This window comes from Tiliqua scincoides, chromosome 2 (genome assembly GCF_035046505.1).
Source record: "Tiliqua scincoides isolate rTilSci1 chromosome 2, rTilSci1.hap2, whole genome shotgun sequence".
Lineage (NCBI taxonomy): Eukaryota > Metazoa > Chordata > Lepidosauria > Squamata > Scincidae > Tiliqua > Tiliqua scincoides.
Genome location: NC_089822.1, coordinates 51,685,239 through 51,703,732, shown reverse-complemented (window position 1 = coordinate 51,703,732; position 18,494 = coordinate 51,685,239).

Below are 18,494 nucleotides of genomic sequence, written 5' to 3'. Positions count from 1 at the left end.
CGGAAGAAGAAAAGAGAGGGATCAAGAAATATAAGGGAGTTAAGAGGACGAAGAAAGAGTGGGAGGAGCTAGAAGGAGAATATCAACAAGACAGAGAACAAAGTAAATACTAAGACAGGAAGGGAAAATGACTGAATAACAAGTGGAAATTTTTTTTGTAGATAATGGATTGAATTCTCCTTAGAAGTGAGGAGTATTCCATTAATTATGTCAAATCATGTAGATGTAAATGAAAACAAAGTTGGAACACAAATATTAAGATAATTAAAGAGGTATCTTCTAAAGAGAATTTATATAAATTGTTTTATAGATGATATTTAATGCCAGAGGAAGTAGCAAAAATGTACCCTGGATCATCAAATAATTGTTAAATATGCAAAGAAAATGAGGGAATTTTTTATTATATGTGGTGGTTATGTGGAAAGTAAATAAATATTGGAAAATGATATATATTGTTACAAGAGTGTTCAATTGTTATTGAATTGTGTAGTACCATTCAAACTGGAAATATTCCTTTTAAATGTGATGTCAGAAATTGAAGACCAATATAAGAAACATTTTATTGTACGTATCAGTATAGCAGCAACAATATTCTATGTGCAAAATTTGAAGCCTTTTTATGATTGGATAAATAATTTTAAACAATAATGATTGTTTAGTTAAATCAATAATTAGTATAATGACAAATAGGATAATTTTTGTATCAATGATTATTTTTTTTCAGTCGTTGTTGATTTCTTTTTTGGATTAAGACATGTTGTAATCTATGGCCAATATCCTCATGTGTAACCTATGTAGTCCCAGCCCTAAGTTTAACCCATTTTCCTTACCTGTATCTGTAATTATTATTAACAGTATTTATATACCGCTTGTCAACTAAAAGTTCACAAAGCGGTTTACAGAGAAAAATCAAATAACTAATGGCTCCCTGTCCCAAAAGGGCTCACCATCTAAAAAGATGCAAAAAAAAATACCAGCAGACCACCACTAGAAAAGACACTGCTGGGGTGAGGTGGGCCCTCACCCACCTTATTATAATAAATAAATAAACTTTGCACACAAAAAAGAAAACAAAAGATCAGGGTAGTGGCAACAGCAGTGAGTGAAGGAGCCAGAAAACCAACAAAAAAACAACACAACAAAACAATCTTTTAGGGACAAAATATAAAAAGTAGTTGGATCACTACAGTTATTCCATTGACTGGCTCTAGCAAATCGTAAAAAATCTTACATGACTTGGACACAAAATACATACATTGATCCAAAGCTGTGGTATATTTGCTTTTGTCCAACATGGTCTACAATTTAGCCTCATTTATTTTCCTCTGGAAAATAGGCTTGCAGCTCAGACAATGACTTCCTGCACTCCTTTTTCCAGTCATGCTTGAGACCTGCTTTTTAGAGTCACAGGGACCAATCCTATCCAATTTTCCAGTGCCAGTGCAGCTGTGCCAATTGGAGCATATGCTGCATCCTGTGGTGGGGAGGCAATCACAGAGACCTCCTCAAAGTATGGAAACATTTGTTCCCTTACCTCCAGGCTGCAGTGTGGCTGCCCTGGTGCTACAAAGTTGGATAGGATTGGGTCCTCAATCTCCCTTACATTTGCACATTTTTTGGGCGGCACCCTTCCCTATCTCTCAGTGCTCATTTTCCATTACACTCTGCCTATGACCTTCACTCTTCCAGTTCCACCACCTTCAACTTCCCTCAGACAACTCTATCTGTTTTCCCATGCCACCCATTATGCTTGGAATTGCCTCCCAGAACATCTGCCAGATGCTTCCTTGCTCACTTCCTTGTTAAATTCCCGTTTCCTGCAAGATACCAGTACCACACCCTAGTCCCTCAATTTAACTAATGGTGCAATGGTGGGTTCCAATCACAATTTTTACACATTTGGAGGCTTGATGAGCCCTGCAGAGTGCCCCAGGATGCCGCTGGCTTTAGATAAAAATGCCTGTTGCCCTCCAGACATGACCAGAAGTGTGCTCCACTTGTGTCCGGAGGGCACTCAGAGGGCCTTCTAAGGGCCTGTTGTCCTCCAAACATGACCGGAACTGTGCTCCACTTGCATCTGGAGGGCGCTCTGAGGGCCTTCTAAGGCCTCCAGAAGGCAGGGGATGCCATGTGTGGCTTTGCTAGCCCTTAGAAGGCCTTCTGTACTAAAGAAGGCCGAGTTGTACTAAAGAGGCTCCAGGTACTTGCAGAGAGTGTCTATCCAGAATCGCAGTGTGGATTCCGAGCCAATAGGTCCACCACTGATATGGTATTCTCCCTTAGACAACTGCAGGAGAAATGCAGGGAACAACGACAGCCACTCTTTATAGCCTTCATAGATCTCACGAAGGCCTTTGACCTGGTCAGCAGGGATGGCCTCTTCAAGATTCTCCCCAAGATTGGATGTCCACCCAGGCTCCTCAGCATCATCAGATCTTTCCACAAGGACATGAAGGGCACTGTTGTCTTCGATGGCTCCACATCAGACCCTTTTGACATCCGAAGCGGAGTGAAGCAGGGCTGTGTTCTTGCACCAACCTTGTTTGGGATTTTCTTCGCTGTCCTGCTGAAGCAGGCCTTTGGAACTGCAACAGAAGGCATCTATCTCCAGACCAGATCAGACGGAAAGCTCTTCAACCTCTCCAGATTGAGAGCAAAATCCAAAGTCCAGCTGAAATGTCTGCGTGACTTCCTCTTTGCCGACGATGCAGCTGTCACTACCCACTCTGCCAAAGATCTCCAGCAGCTCATGGATCGTTTTAGCAAGGCCTGCCAAGATTTTGGACTGACAATCAGCCTGAAGAAAACACAGGTCATGGTTCAGGATGTGGACTCACCTCCCTGCATTACAATCTCTGAGCATGAACTGGAGGTTGTCCATGACTTTGTGTACCTTGGCTCAACGATCTCCGACACTCTTTCTCTCGATACCGAGCTAAACAAGCGCATCGGTAAAGCAGCTACCACGTTTTCCAGACTCACAAAGAGAGTCTGGTCCAACAAGAAGCTGACGGAACATACCAAGATCCAGGTCTACAGAGCTTGCGTCCTGAGTACACTTCTGTACTGCAGCGAGTCATGGACTCTTCGCTCACAACAGGAGAGGAAACTGAACACTTTCCACATGCGCTGCCTCCGACACATCCTCGGCATCACCTGGCAGGACAAAGTTCCAAACAACACAGTCCTGGAACGTGCTGGAATCCCTAGCATCTATTCACTGCTGAAACAGAGACGCCTGCGTTGGCTCGGTCATGTCGTGAGAATGGATGATGGCCGGATCCCAAAGGATCTCCTCTATGGAGAACTCGTGCAAGGAAAGCGCCCTACAGGTAAACCACAGCTGCGATACAAGGACATCTGCAAGAGGGATCTGAAGGCCTTAGGGATGGACCTCAACAAGTGGGAAACCCTGGCCTCTGAGCGGCCCGCTTGGAGGCAGGCTGTGCAGCATGGCCTTTCCCAGTTTAAAGAGACACTTTGCCAACAGTCTGAGGCTAAGAGGCAAATATGGAAGGCCCATAGCCAGGGAGACAGACCAGGGACAGACTGCACTTGCTCCCTGTGTGGAAGGGATTGTCACTCCCAGATTGGCCTTTTCAGCCACACTAGACGCTGTGCCAGAACCACCTTTCAGAGCGTGATACCATAGTCTTTCGAGACTGAAGGTTGCCAATACAAGAAGGCCTTCTGAGAGCTGAAAAGCACGACTTCTGGTTTTCAGTCCAAACCCAGAAGTTGTCTTTTTTGGCCTTTCCAGTCCTCAAAAAGTCCTCTGGACACAACCAGAGCAGAGCTTTGGTTGCATTCAGAGAGCAACGGAATGCCTGACCTGCAGATTTGAAAATTCATGGGTTTTAATATATGTGGGGAGGGGGGGGGGTCTGGGAGTGGATAGTGAGGGTCTCTCTCTCTCTCTCTCTCTCTCTCTCTCTTTCTGTGTGTGTGTGTGTAAAGACTGTTTATCAGTATATTGTTTTACTTTCCATTACAAAGTGCAAGTTATTCTGTAACAGAAGTCAAATGTTGCAATGGCATTCATTCTTTACAGCAAATTTGTCTTTCCAGAAGCACGCTTTACCCATCAAATGCTTTTTTTTCTCAATGGAAATGATATTTTTCTGACATAAAAAGTCTCCCGTATAATTTCTGTCCAGTTCTGTGAAGTCTCGGCAGAGGTACAAAAGTCTTTGATGCTTGAAGCAGCCAAGCACGGCAGAGGAAAATATTGGTTCCCCTCCCCTCAAGAGTTGAAAATATTACTTTTTCTGAATCTGTTTTCTTTAGATAAGACAGCTGTAAATATTATTGCTTTTTATACCTTTCATGGCACTAAAATTGAGTGAAATGTAAGTTTCAAACACAAGTCATTATGTACTGCTTTGTCAACTGTACTAGTTTCCATTCTCATCATCTCAGCAATCTGCAGATTTTGCCATTGATTTATTTAGCTTCAGTGGCTTTTCAGCCATATTTCTCAAGCTCAGAAACTAGACCTTTGTGCTATATGAGGACACCAAGAGTTCTCTATGATTTATTTCATGAATTATTTCTTGATTTTGTATTTGGCTAGTGAAATTGGTGCTCAGGCTTTCTCCTCTTACCTTGTCAAATACTGAAGATTACTTATAAGGGAAGTTATTTATTTTTGCTCTTTCATTTTCATTTTTTGCAGAGGAAAAAAAAAAGAAAGAGATGCTTGTTGTGAAACACCTGGCTGGCCATAAGACATGCTCTGGGCAAGCTATGCATATCCCCAGAAGATGCATGACCTGCATTCAAAGTATGTGCACTACCAGTGAGCTATGGTCTCTCTTCCATTGTGCTGCATTGAATTGCATTACAGTGAAACCTTTTTCCTCCGCACTGAAAGCAGGCGACCCAATTAACAGAAAAGGACCCACACGGGGGAGATGACACACTATGCCACACAGAGATTCTGTGCACACACACACTCACACAAGAGTTCTGCAGTATAGACATCCCTCCCATCATAACATTTTTTTCTTATGTATAATTGCCAATCTGTCCAGCATTGCAAGCCCAGTGACCATAAGGCAATGCAATGCAGAGAAACCAATTTCTTACCCAACCCCTCCTGGCACCTCAAAGCCCTCATTTTCTCTGGTTCTCAGCTGTTATTTCCACCTATAAAGAGCCAATGGCTGACTCCTGTAAGAGAAGGACAAACCAAACCGACTTTCAGATATTGATGACCAGGGTTGGCTCTCACCTCAGTGTCACCAGTAACTGTCTTTTACTTACTTCCCCAGAAGTCTGCTGAAGCCATTCATTGTTTTGGGAGACAGGCAACACGACTTGTCATGCTGTCACACTTTCCTAGCAGTCTCCATGAAATATGCATCTGTGTCCCTCAGTAATACATTGCAAGTGTTCACTGACCAAACGAAAAACCAGTTTTAGAGCAATGACCATGTTGATGAATCAGATTGGAACCCGTTTGTACTTCCAAGTGCACCTTATCCACTCCTCTACTTTTCTTTCTTTTTAAAATATCCTGCTAGCATTAAATACCTTGTACTGAGCTGTAGTGTTAAATAATTCCATTGCACTAAATAAAATGTAAGAAGGTGAAAGAACCTAAAACCTTTGACTGAAGAATTACAGTGAAATATTTAGGAACTGGGTAGTATGTGAGGAACAATCCATTTTTGCTAACATTTTAGTCTTTATAGGTTATATAAAGTCCTGAAATTACAAAGGGATTAGCTTCGCGCAGATCCCACAGCCAGGAAAAGGAAGACAAGGAAATCCCTGTCTGAAGACCACAGCAGACCCATCTATTGTAGACTAATTTCCCCACAATGGTTTCCCTGGGATATATATAGGGCTGTAGCTCATTAGCAGAGCATATGTTTTGCATTCAGAAGGACCCACGTTCAATCACTGGCATTTTCAGGCACGGCTTTGAAAGACCTTTGCCTGAAACCCTGGACAGTTGCTACCAGGCAATACTGCACTAAATGGACCAGTAATTTAACTCTGTACAGGTGGAGCCTCTTTATTCAAGGGGGTACTGTTCCCGGACCCCACCCCCCACCCCCACAGATCCCAAAAACTGTGGAAAATCAGCAGCTTTTTGGAGCCCACCTTTGCTCTGAACGCAACTGTAGCCGTGCATCCACAGCCATTTCGAGCCACAGAGAGGCTGCACGCCATCACACGCAGCCCTTCTGAGGCTCAGAATGGAAGTCACTTAAAAAAAAAAACCCCACTCTGGCACCATTCAGCCTCAGAGAGTGGCACACGGTGGCACGTGGTGGTACGTGGTGGCATGCGGCCTCTCTGAGGCTCAGAAAACCTCCCAGACGTGTCCTGTCACATCTGGGAGGTCTGCAAGCGGGCAATCCAGGGGTTCAATATTCACAGTGGGGCAAATCTGTGGATGCTGAATCCACAGATAAAGAGGCCCCACCTGTATGTTTTCTTCCTATATTATGTCAGCTTGTCATGGCGGAACTTAAAAACAAAAAAAGGAGATTTAGGGCCCAATCCTATCCAACATTCCAGCACCTATGCAGCTGCAATACAGCCCTGGGTTAAGGGAACAAATGTTCCCATACCTTGAAGAGGCCTCTGTGACTGCCTCCCCACCACAAGATGCAGTGCATGCCCAATGGGCAGGGCTGCATTGGCACTGGAAAACTGGATAGGATTTGGCTCTCAGACTCTTACAGCACAATCCTATGCCTGTCTATTCAGATGCTGGTCCCTTGGGTTCAGTGAGACTTACAGCCCACTCCTAACCTCTCCCCCACCTGTCAATGCAGAGGTACCACCACTACATCCTATGGTGGTGGTGGGAAGTTGCAGAGGTCTCCTCTAGCTAAGGAAAAATCATTCCCTTACACAGGGTTAAGCCTCTGTGGTGCAGAGCTATTTTACTGGTGCAGGTCCACGTTAACCACACTGCAGAATCGGTCGCAGGAAAGGGGTTAGGGTTATGGTGCAGCCGATCCCATCCCTTTCTTGGACCCAGTCTGCCCATCCCCTGCTCTCTCCCTGCCCTCCCACAACTTATTTAGCCCTCTCCCCACCATGATTTACTTCTGACATGCATAGGATTGGGCTGTTAGTCATCCAGCATTGGGAGACATATCGATTGGCGGGAAGGTATAGGCCTTCCTGCAGACGCACGCTGTTGAGTGCCTTTTGTGACTGCATTATGGCAGTCAGTGACATCACAGAGGAGGAGCTGACATCATGCCAGTTGCCATGGTAAGTATACGATTGGGTCTTCGCTCCCAGAAAAAGCCAACGTTTATACTGTCCATCAATCCCAGAGCTAGGACCAGTACTACAGTCTTAAAATACTTTTTCAGCTGCCTCACTGCAGGCAATGTGTGACTCCTTTGCCAAGTACGGCATGTGGCTTTTATGTAAACAAATGCAAAGCTGAGCAAATGCTCTAACGCACTGTTACCATCTCCAGTAACTGGAAGATGATGTGAAGTGGAATGTCATCACCCTTCACATTTGTCATCCATTTCACAAAGCTATCTAGGGATGTAATTTCCATTGAACATTATTTTTCTGGCTGTAGTTTTCAGTCCTTTGAACAGCTCAACGTCTGAAATGAATGCTAGCTTAGACATGTGTGAAACGCCCTAGAGGATTTCCTCCCTTTTAGTTCTGTTTCCAAACTTCAACAGGGGATTTCTATGGAATATGCCAATTTTAATTGTGCTGGTTTGCTGTAGCACACCTATTGATCCAGCTTTGTCAGTTCTCCACTTGTAAGGTCAAACTAGACTGCAAACTTGTCCTGTTTTTGTTAAATAGCATACCAGAGATACAAAATGGGACAAAAGCATGGTGGCAACATTTGGGGACTTTACCAACTTGCCTCACTGCTGATTACTGATTTTACTGATTAGGGACCCAATCCTGTTCTCCTTTGTGCCAGCAGTACGCATGCATTGCTGGATTTGGGTCACAGATGTGCCATAAAACACATTTATGGCACCAAGGGAGGAGGGAGCACCAGCATTGAGCCAGCAGCAACTGGTACTGGACCTCAACGTTGTGAGGACACTCATGACAAACCACTGCTGGTTTTTCGGGATGGGGGGAAGGAGTTCCAGGGTGGGAGAAGGGACTGGCTTGGGGGTGGAGGAAGGACTGGTGGAGGCCTCCTCTGCCAGATCCTGTCCCTCATGTTGGGATGCAAATACCAACACAGGGATTCTCTGCCCTGGCAAAATAGCAGGTGCAGACTCAAGTAGCCCCATTGTGGGGCCTGGAGCTTCCCTCAGGGGAAGGGGATGAAAGTCCCCTTCCTCTGAGGAGCCCACTCGCAGCCTCCCTGGCCTCACTTGATGCAGCAGTAGCCATTTTGTTGCCACTGCACCCAGCAGTGCCAGGGAGCTTAGGATTGGGCTGTAGGTAAGGTAATGCTAAACTCAGGACCACCCTGAATGACACATTTGAGCCATCCTCATCACCCCATAATTAGGGATGTGCTTGGGTATCCTGATGTCCTTCTTGGTACCTGGTGTCAATGCAGTTCATCTAATGGGGGGGGGGGTGGAGAACATCCAACCCTCCCTGTTCCACATAATCTACATACTTGATTTAACTAGTATTTAGATTGAGTGTGAAGGGAGGTTCAGATGAAACCCTCCATGCACTGAGGCAAATCTAGAAGGCATGCTGGGGAAGGCAGGACATGCACTAGCATGTCCTTAATCAGTAGCAAGGTGCCCAACTTGGACATATTGTCCATACCAGCCCAAGAGTACCAAGACCTTGTTTCTTTTACTAAGAATTACAGTGCAATCTTCATTGACAAGCTCAAATATGCTAAACAACTGCTATTAAATATACTGCACTTCAAAAGGAGAAGTCGATAAGACATAAAGTGATGAATAGCCGCAATGGCACCTCTGTCAGTTGAAGGTGGTTAAGATACATTTACGCTATAGCTATAAGCAGTATTATCATCAATTCATCTACTCCTTGGACTTTCCTTAAATCCATAGTTATTGATTACTCATTTATTTAAAATCTGTTAACCATTTATTTGCATGGAGAGGCTAATGTAACATTCATGCTAAAGTATAATCAGCTGTAATTAAGCTGGCCACCATTGGCTTCCATCTTCAAACCCTGGCCAAGCACCTTTTACATAATTTAGGCTTGAAAATTGGTTTGGCCTGAAAACTGCCAAATGTATTTGAATGAATAAGACTGCACCATCACAATTAGCCTGGAAATAGGGGTTATCTCTATTTGCATGTTAATGAACCATTCTCTTCCAAGAATTGTCAGAAACAATGAAAGGCACTAACGAGATTTTATGTGAACCAACTGCTGGCCATTCTCCTTTATATCACTCCTTGGGAGACAGTGGCTCTGTATCAAATGTAAATGTCTGTTGTGATAAATAACAGGGCACAATAGCAATCTAAAATCTAACTTCTTTCCATTATAGGATGTACAGCGGGCATATCAAAATGTGTGGCTGGGCTGCAGAAGAAAATAAATGTTGCTTCTGGGCCAATATTTCAAGAGAATAGAGTTTTCCACAAGGAATTACATGGTCCTGCCATTGATACTGGCAGTAGGCTGTGTCTTCAGATTTTGGGAAGACACCAGAACTATAGTCAACAGAAATCACTAAAGAAAACACTTTTCAGTGAGACAACTGAAGTTTTATGAGACCCCAAAACTATGGTTGTTCCTAGGAACTCTATCTCTGGACATGGTACTAATAGAACTTGGCATCAAACAAAGGTCATCATCATGGCACTGTGACAGTCAAATCCACCTAATGCAAGGCCGTGCTGCTTGGAAGTGTCTGTGAATGCTGTGTGTACCACTTTCACATGGGAAAAACTGAGCCTGTGATTCTTTTCCACCCAGTCAGCACTTTCCTGGGAGCAGGACAACAATACATTGAAGTGAGAAAGATATATATCACTGACTCCATTCACATGACTGCAGATGTCATACTTATGTGTGCAGCATGGAATCACACTATGAATAGCCAGAATCATCACATGGAATTGTGTTCACAAATAGAAGGACTTCTGCAGTGGCGTTCCTATAGGGGTCAGCTGGTTCAAGTGCTTCCGGGTGGCACTCCTGGGGGCACCCCCAACCCTCCAGCCACGCTGCTCGGATCCCCCTCCCCTGACCAGTTGCATCCGGAGGTCTTCTGAGGCCTCTGGAAGGCCTTAGAAAGGCATTTCTGGTTTATAAAACAAAACAAAAACGATAGTACCTTTCTAAGGTTTTCCATAGGCCTTGAGACCTCTGCATGGACCAGTGCTGGAGGGCAGCATTTTGGAACAGCACAGGGGGCAGCACTTCCAGGCTCGCCCTGAGGCGGCACAGGGACCAGGACCACTGCTGAACTTCTGTTCATTGAACGCTTAGATGGAACTCTTACAGGAGGTGTGGTCTGGAGGTTGAGCTGTCGCCTTGCCTGAAAAAGCTAACCAGACTCAGTGGTTTGGAAGAGAAACCAAGCGACTTTGAGAAGACACTGACATATCTCTTCAAAAGAGTGTGGAGGAGTCAGCTGGCAAAAAATGATAACATCTTGAGACCCAATCTGAACTTTGGTTTGCAACTGCCTGCAAGAGTTTGGAGGGTGCAAGAGCCAGCAGCCAGGATGACTACACTATGAAGACTACGAGTCTATGAAAAAGGCAGTATATAAATTTTTTTAAAAAACCCACTGCATGCTTGTAAAGGGGCAGGGTATGGCTCACGCCCTTATTGTTATCAAAAGAAGAACATCAGTCAAGTCAGGTTTTTAGCTGAGGATAGCTCACAACTCATTTGGTTATTCTGTAGCTTTCCTTCCTATAAAGGGCTTGTAGGAAGACAGATTCCCAACCTAATGCTATCCACAAACCGCAAAATAGCCAAATTATTTCTAAATAATATATCAGAATCAAAGATAGGAAACAAGGCAGAGCCTTGGTCCATGTCGGCTAATATTATTTGCACTGACCAGCAGTGGGTCTCTAGGGCTTCAGACAGGTTTCTCTCCTTTCAGACTCTACCTGGAGGTGCCAGACATTGAAAATTGGACCTTCTGTTTGCAAAGCAGAAGCTCCAAAACCGAACTCCAGCTTGTCCCCTATGAATCTCACTAGATCAAGGTGCTTTTGTTTGAGTCCTATGCCCTTGGTGAATGCAGTGATTCCGAAAGATGTTTTATTGTTGTTATTATTTATAATGTATGGCTAGATTTCAAATGTCCTTGCCTGAACCAGTTCTTCTTTGGTATATGCAAGTACCACAGGTAATAGAAATGAACACCTCTTAAAGCAGGTTTATAGCCAGAGATAGATGGAAGCTGTAAAATGCAGAATGCAGACAGGAAATGGCAGAGCCAGTTATGAAAGTTATATAAGTGCGGTAAAAATCCCTGAATTCCCCCTTATTTTTTTGGCTCCTAACAATCTCCCAGAGACCTCTGTGATGATTCAGCATCTGAAAAGGCTGCTGAGACATCTTGCTACAGCAGTCATAATCTTAAGATTCTTTGAATTCAGAGGCACTACAGGGAGGCCACACCAGACATTTTGTGGATTGCTGTGGACTGTCTCCCTAGAATGAGAATTTCTGCCCACCCCTCCTGCTGAGATCGGCATGCAACAGGAAACTAAGCCCGGTCCATTGTTTGAGAAAACCTGGTGTTTTTGTGAAAGGAGCATACCCAACCACCTTGCAACATCTGTAAGAGAGCCCCCTCAGATGACCTCAGGGGGCATGCTGGAAGGCCATCCCTGAGATACCCTGATCCCAAGCCAAAGAGGGCTTTACAGATCAAAACCTTGACTTGTGTCCAGAAATGAACCAGCAGCCAGTATTGTCATAGGAGCAGCTATGGCAGAACTTAATCACCAAGGCCCATTGACCACATGGGTCACCCACATTCTGCATTAATTGCAGTTTCTGAACATTCTTCAAGCACATTGCAATAATAACTTCATAATGTCACCAAGGCATGGACCGCTGTGGTCAGATCTAAATGACTCAGGTATGGCCAAAGCTGGGGAAAAGCTCTCCTGATCACTCTCTCACCAGCTATCTGTAAATTCTCATAAAAGTGCTACATTTGCCCATTCAAGCAACACCAGTGCCTGATGTAGTTCACATGACTCAGCCATTTCATGCATACAGCTATACTAATTCCATAGAAGAACCCACAAATTCTTTTGAATTCAAAGTAACTTTTTCTTTTCTTTTTCTTTTTTTTACTTTTTAATACTCTTTCAGTGGTGAAAGAGCAGAAGTACTGACATCATTCATTTTAATAATTTATTCAGAGCATATTTTTCTGAGAACTTAAGCCATTTATATAGCTAGAGTTAGCGCATGATGAATAGCAGCAATATTTACGAGAAGAATTGATGGGCATTTTTTTCCTGGGATATGCTCATTTTCTCCCATACAGCTGGATGTTTTTTAAGCCTAGGACTGAGGTAGATACAATAATAAGGGCAGAAAGTCTATTCAACAACAACTTTCCAGCTGTCATAAATACCACTCTGCTAGAGAGCGTGGCCTGGTCGCTGCCAGAAGCAACTAGTGGTTGGGTCCATGTGACAGTGAACTGTGAACACCCACTGCTCCTAAGGAACTTCCTTCTATCCACTGTATCCACCCTATGCATAATTTTATGTCTCAATCTTGTCCTCTCTCAGGAGTCTTTCTTTCTAAACTAAATAGCCCCAAATATTAAAGCCTTTCCTTTTAAGAAATATGTCTGAGCCCACTAATCATTTTGGTCACTCTCTTCTGCACCTTTTCCAGTTCCACTATATCCTTTTTGAGATGTGGTGACCAGAACTGGTAAGTGTTTAGAGAGATCCCTCTGGAGTGCTTAACACTCCATTCTCAATTTCACCACCTGGAAAAGTTTGGTGTCATCTGCAAACGTGGCCACTTCTCAGCTTATCCCCAACTCCAGGTCATTTACGAACAAATTGAAAAGCAGCAGTCCCAAGACTGATCCTTGGAGCACATTGCTTTTCACCTATATCTATTGTGAAAATTTCCCATTTACATCCTGTTTCCTATTTCCTGTTTTGCAATCAGTTCCTAATATATAAGGGGACACACCCTCTGATTCCCTTACTGTTGAGTTTTCTCAGGAGCCCTTGGTGGCAGACAGTGTCAAATGCCTTCTGAAAACCCACATGCACAATATCAATTGTTTCACCTATATCCAGGCTTTTAAAAGCCTGTTGATCTTTTCAAAGAACTTCTAAAAGATTTGTGAAGCAAGACGTATCATTACAGAAATCATGCTGATTTTTGTTCAGCAAAGCTTTTTCTTCCACGATTCATTATTTTAGGCTTTTCACCATCTTACCTAGAACAGAGCTTAGGCTGACTGGCCAGTAGTTTCCTGGCTCCCCTCTCCCTCTTTTTCTCTTCTTTTCTTTTTATTTCTTTTTTCTTTTTTTTTAAATATTGACATTACATTAGCTATCCTCCAGTTCTCTGTTACATTTGCCATTTGAAGGGACAAGTTGCATGTTTTAGTCAGAAGATCAATAATTTCACACTTGAGTTCCATTCTTTGGTGAATGCCACCTGAGTCTGGTGACTTCTAAATCTTTAATAAACCTTTCCTGAAAATCTGGATTTCATCAAATTAGTGTAACCGGCTTTCCTAAAATCAGAGTTGAGAAAATTTTGACTGCTGTCTATGCAGGACTGTATGCCAAGCAGCTACAGCAGTGGGTCCCAACCTTTAGGAACCCGCAGACCACTGGGGCAAAAATTGGAATTGTCGTGGACCACATGTGACTTTGGTGGATCTGGTCTCCACCCACTCTGGTAGTCTGCCCCCCAAGTGCTCTCCCACAGACTATCAGAGAGGATGGAGAATGGACCGCCCACAGTCACAGCTGACACTTCAGTGGTTATGACTGAGGGCAGCCTATTCTCCAACCTAATTGATGGTCTGTGGGAGATTGCTTGTTTGGTGAGACACTGGAAGTTATCAACGGTAATTTTTTTTCCTGAGACCTCATGGATCACTTCTCAGGGTATCGCAGACCACCTGTCGTCCATGGACCACGGGTTAGGAACCAGTGAGCTAGAGCCTTGCCAAACCCATCTATTCATAAACACACAAACTAGAGAAAGACTCAACACTTGAATGTTGACTATCAAATATAAAGTTTTTCTTTTTTCTAAATTCATTTAGCATGCCATGAAATAATCCAGAATTCATCCGTCATGGTCCTCTCTTAACGCTACTTTTGGGACTTTCAGAAACTTCCGTTACAAAGCTTAGGTCAGTTGGATGGTGCAGAGATGATCAAGTGAAAATGCCATGAATGGTTCAGAATTGACCCAGCATGGTACCTAAATAGAATTGCTTTTTAGATTTGCAAATGCTTTCATTGCAGTGTGTTGGTTCAGATGAAGCGTGTGCAGATTATCAAATTTACTCACTAATTTTATGAAGAAAATTCATAAAACCCAGCCAGTGCCATGAGTAGCTATGTTGAAATCTAGTAACAAAATCAATACTGGGAGTTCTCAAATAAGTCAGGAACTTCTGACCTTGCTCACTCCTTAAAGCTATGCGATCCTCTCACACACAAAACCTTAATTTTCATAACTTTGTAATACTGTGGTGACAGAGTCTCTGCTATTAAGTCTGCTTTCAAAATAAGTAGCATGTATAGGAAATGGTACCATTTGCAGTCAGCCTATCTCTAAGGACATAAAACTATTATTAAACAATAAGTCACTAGGACAAAGTAATTTATACCTGTAATAACCTCACTGAAGCCAAAATGTTTACTACATATATTTTCATCTGGTGACCTCCTCAGATCACCTTATTATCTCTTTAAAAACTCCAGTGACATCTGTTTTATGCAGTGCAATAAGAAAACTTTTATGGATTTGGAATTCTTGCTTATTACACCCTCCATAATTCAAGTGAATACTTTGATCACTCAACGCTATAGGTGTCCTTTATATAACATTATGAGAAACTATCTCATATCTCAGCATCATAGGATCAATATTTGGTATTATAGCCCAGTAATTTTCTACCATGTCATGATCAAGTTCCGGAAAGGATAAAAAAAGCCAAAACTGGAGACAATCAAAATTCCCTGGCAAATTTTGACAATAAATGTGGAGCTATGCAGAATGCTGTCCGATGCTACCTTGGGTCTGCCGTACCTGTAAATAAAAGAGAAAGCCCTACACCTCCATATCTGAAAAAATACAGGTGAGGTAAGGAGGCAGGTGATCCATGTTCCACTTGCTTTTAGGGAACAGAAAGCAGACCAGTGAGGTTGAATATGTGACAATCTCTGGAGCATGGGTCTCCAAAACCTGGCCCAAAGGCCAAATTTGGCCCCCTGGAGGATTTTATCCAGCCTGCAAGGTTCCCCAGAGTCCCAGATGCACTTCCAGGTTTCCCAGCATGGGTATATACTGCATTCAGCCAATAGATGAGCTGAATGTAATGCAACGTAATGGAAAGAAATTATTCCATTGCATTGCATTCGGCACCTCTAGTGGCTGAATGAAATATGTACTGATGTTGGGAAACCTGGAATATAAATATAAAACCAATGTTTCTGTTAAACTTATATGGAGCAGACATTGAGACAAAAAGAAGTTTGTGATTTGCATCGAAGCTTCCTTGATGCTTGATCCATTCCCCCTGTTCCTGTGCAAATCATTTTTTTCCTTTACTCCCCCAATCCTTTTTCAAAATTCATTCCCACTTCTTCGTGTGCAAATCAATTGTGCCCTCTGCTCCCCTCCTCCTTCCATCCCACTTATTGAATTCAAGCACACTCTTAGCACATCAGTTCTCCTTGTATGTATTATTTATTTTCCAGCCCTCAACACCATGTCGGATATACAATGCAGCCCTCATGCTGGGATGTACTCACCAGTCCCTGCAGCAGTCTTCCCGGGGTGCAGGGAGCCCTGCGCGAGTGTCTGCAGGGTTTCCCAGCATGGGTGAAAGTGAAAGCGGAGCAATGGTGCAAAACCAGAAGTGCCTTCCCCCACCCCACTGTCTCCCCCCCCACAAGCACTTACTGCGGTTTGAAAACTGCAGCATTAGCGTATACCTGAAATATTGATTTTGTAACTTTAACAACTTTTCCAATAATTATAATTTGGAAAAGCACTATCCTATTTGTATTGGCAACCTTCAGTCTCGAAAGACTATGGTATCGCGCTCTGAAAGGTGGTTCTGGAACAGCGTCTAGTGTGGCTGAAAAGGCCAATCCGGGAGTGACAATCCCTTCCACACCGGGAGCAAGTGCAGTCTGTCCCTGGTCTGTCTCCCTGGCTATGGGCCTTCCTTCTTTGCCTCTTAGCCTCAGACTGTTGGCAAAGTGTCTCTTCAAACTGGGAAAGGCCATGCTGCACAGCCTGCCTCCAAGCGGGCCGCTCAGAGGCCAGGGTTTCCCACTTGTTGAGGTCCATCCCTAAGGCCTTCAGATCCCTCTTGCAGATGTCCTTGTATCGCAGCTGTGGTCTACCTGTAGGGCGCTTTCCTTGCACGAGTTCTCCATAGAGGAGATCCTTTGGGATCCGGCCATCATCCATTCTCACGACATGACCAAGCCAACGCAGGTGTCTCTGTTTCAGCAGTGAATACATGCTAGGGATTCCAGCACGTTCCAGGACTGTGTTGTTTGGAACTTTGTCCTGCCAGGTGATGCCGAGGATGTGTCGGAGGCAGCGCATGTGGAAAGCGCTCAGTTTCCTCTCCTGTTGTGAGCGAAGAGTCCATGACTCGCTGCAGTACAGAAGTGTACTCAGGACGCAAGCTCTGTAGACTTGGATCTTGGTATGTTCCGTCAGCTTCTTGTTGGACCAGACTCTCTTTTCCAGACTCACTATCCTATACGCACTTACAAAACACAATTAAAGTTTGCTGTTATCTATCAGTCATCTAAATCATGTGTCTTCTATAAGGTTACTTGGACATTGATAGCCTATAGAAGCTATGCCTATAGAAGCAATAGCCAATGTTGAAGATAAAGTTGTATTTTATTTACTGTCTGCCATGAAGATCTGCAGAGCTACATTTTGCAAAGAGAAAGCAATTTCAACTCTAGAAGTATGGATGTCTAAAATATGGGAACTCTTAAAGCGACTTAAACTGACACATAATCTCCATTTTAAAGATGGCAATGTAAAAGAAGGAGCTTTCTATATGTAAAGGAAAATAACCTTCTGTATTAGGCTTCTGGAATTTAATGAGAAGAAGATGCAAGATTGATGGACTGACATGATTTTTACATACATAAAGAAGGGGATGGATCCTACATTAGAATTTTGAAGTCCCACCAGAATTAATGGGATTTATGATAACTGTTTCATTTATCTCAGTGATGCTTAGTTATGACAAAGAACCAAAGTAGATGTTAAATGAAACATGTAATGTATAACACAAACCAGTGTTTTTTGTTTTTTTTTTAAATAAATTGTAGAGGGGGAGAGGGGCTTGAAATGGTGGCTGGGCTTTAAGATTTTCTCACCCCACACATTATTTTAGAAAGAACAAACACTTCAGTTAGTGTCTTGTTTCTAAATGATTGTTGTGCATAATTTCAATAAAACATTTTTCTATACAGCTACTATCCTATACGCACTTACATGGGACTAAGGGACGAATCCTGTCCAATTTTCCAATGCCTGTGCAGCCATGCCAATGGGGCATGCACTGCATACTGTGGTGGGGAGGAAGTCATAGAAGCTCAAGGTATGGGAACATTTGTTCCCTTACTTTGGGACTGCATTGCAGCTGCACCGGTGCTGGAAAGTTGGATTGGATTGGGGCTTACTTCTGAATAGACATGCATAAGATTGTGCTCTTACTGCCCAATCCTACGGTATCTTCCCCCATGCTACAGCGTACAGGTGTGCCAGAACAGGCAGCTCTGTAAGTGGGAAGAAGGCATGTGGAGAGGGGCTGATTAAGAGGCTTGGGAGAGACAAAGAAAAATATTTTCCCTTACCCCTCTGTAAACCCTTTGATCACCTATGGGTCTCTTTGGATAGAAAGATGGTGTGTTGGGAGGCTCTGGAGGGAATAGGTTCCCAGACAGGGTGATCAGATGCAATGGAGGACTTAGTGCCTATACCTTTAACTACTGTATAGAAGAGGGGAATTTTGGCAGGTACAGCTTTCTAAACCCTTCCATGCTGAGCTGCACCAGCCAAAATTCCCTCCTTTATACAATACAATGTAATCCTTTATACAATGTTTAAAGGTATAGGCACTCTGTCCTCTATTTTATCTGGTTACCCTATTCCTAGAGTAAGTTGTTTGTGCTGGCATCCTTCCTCCCCCAACATGCCTTCTTCCCTGTCCCCAGTCCACCAAGGAATGCCCCCTCTCCGTCAGAGAATGCCCCCTCCCCCCAAGCATTGTTCTTACCTTGCATCACCTTTTGCTGTGTCCCTACTACAGCAGAAGGGAATGTCTGCTGTGGTAAAGGGCCCAC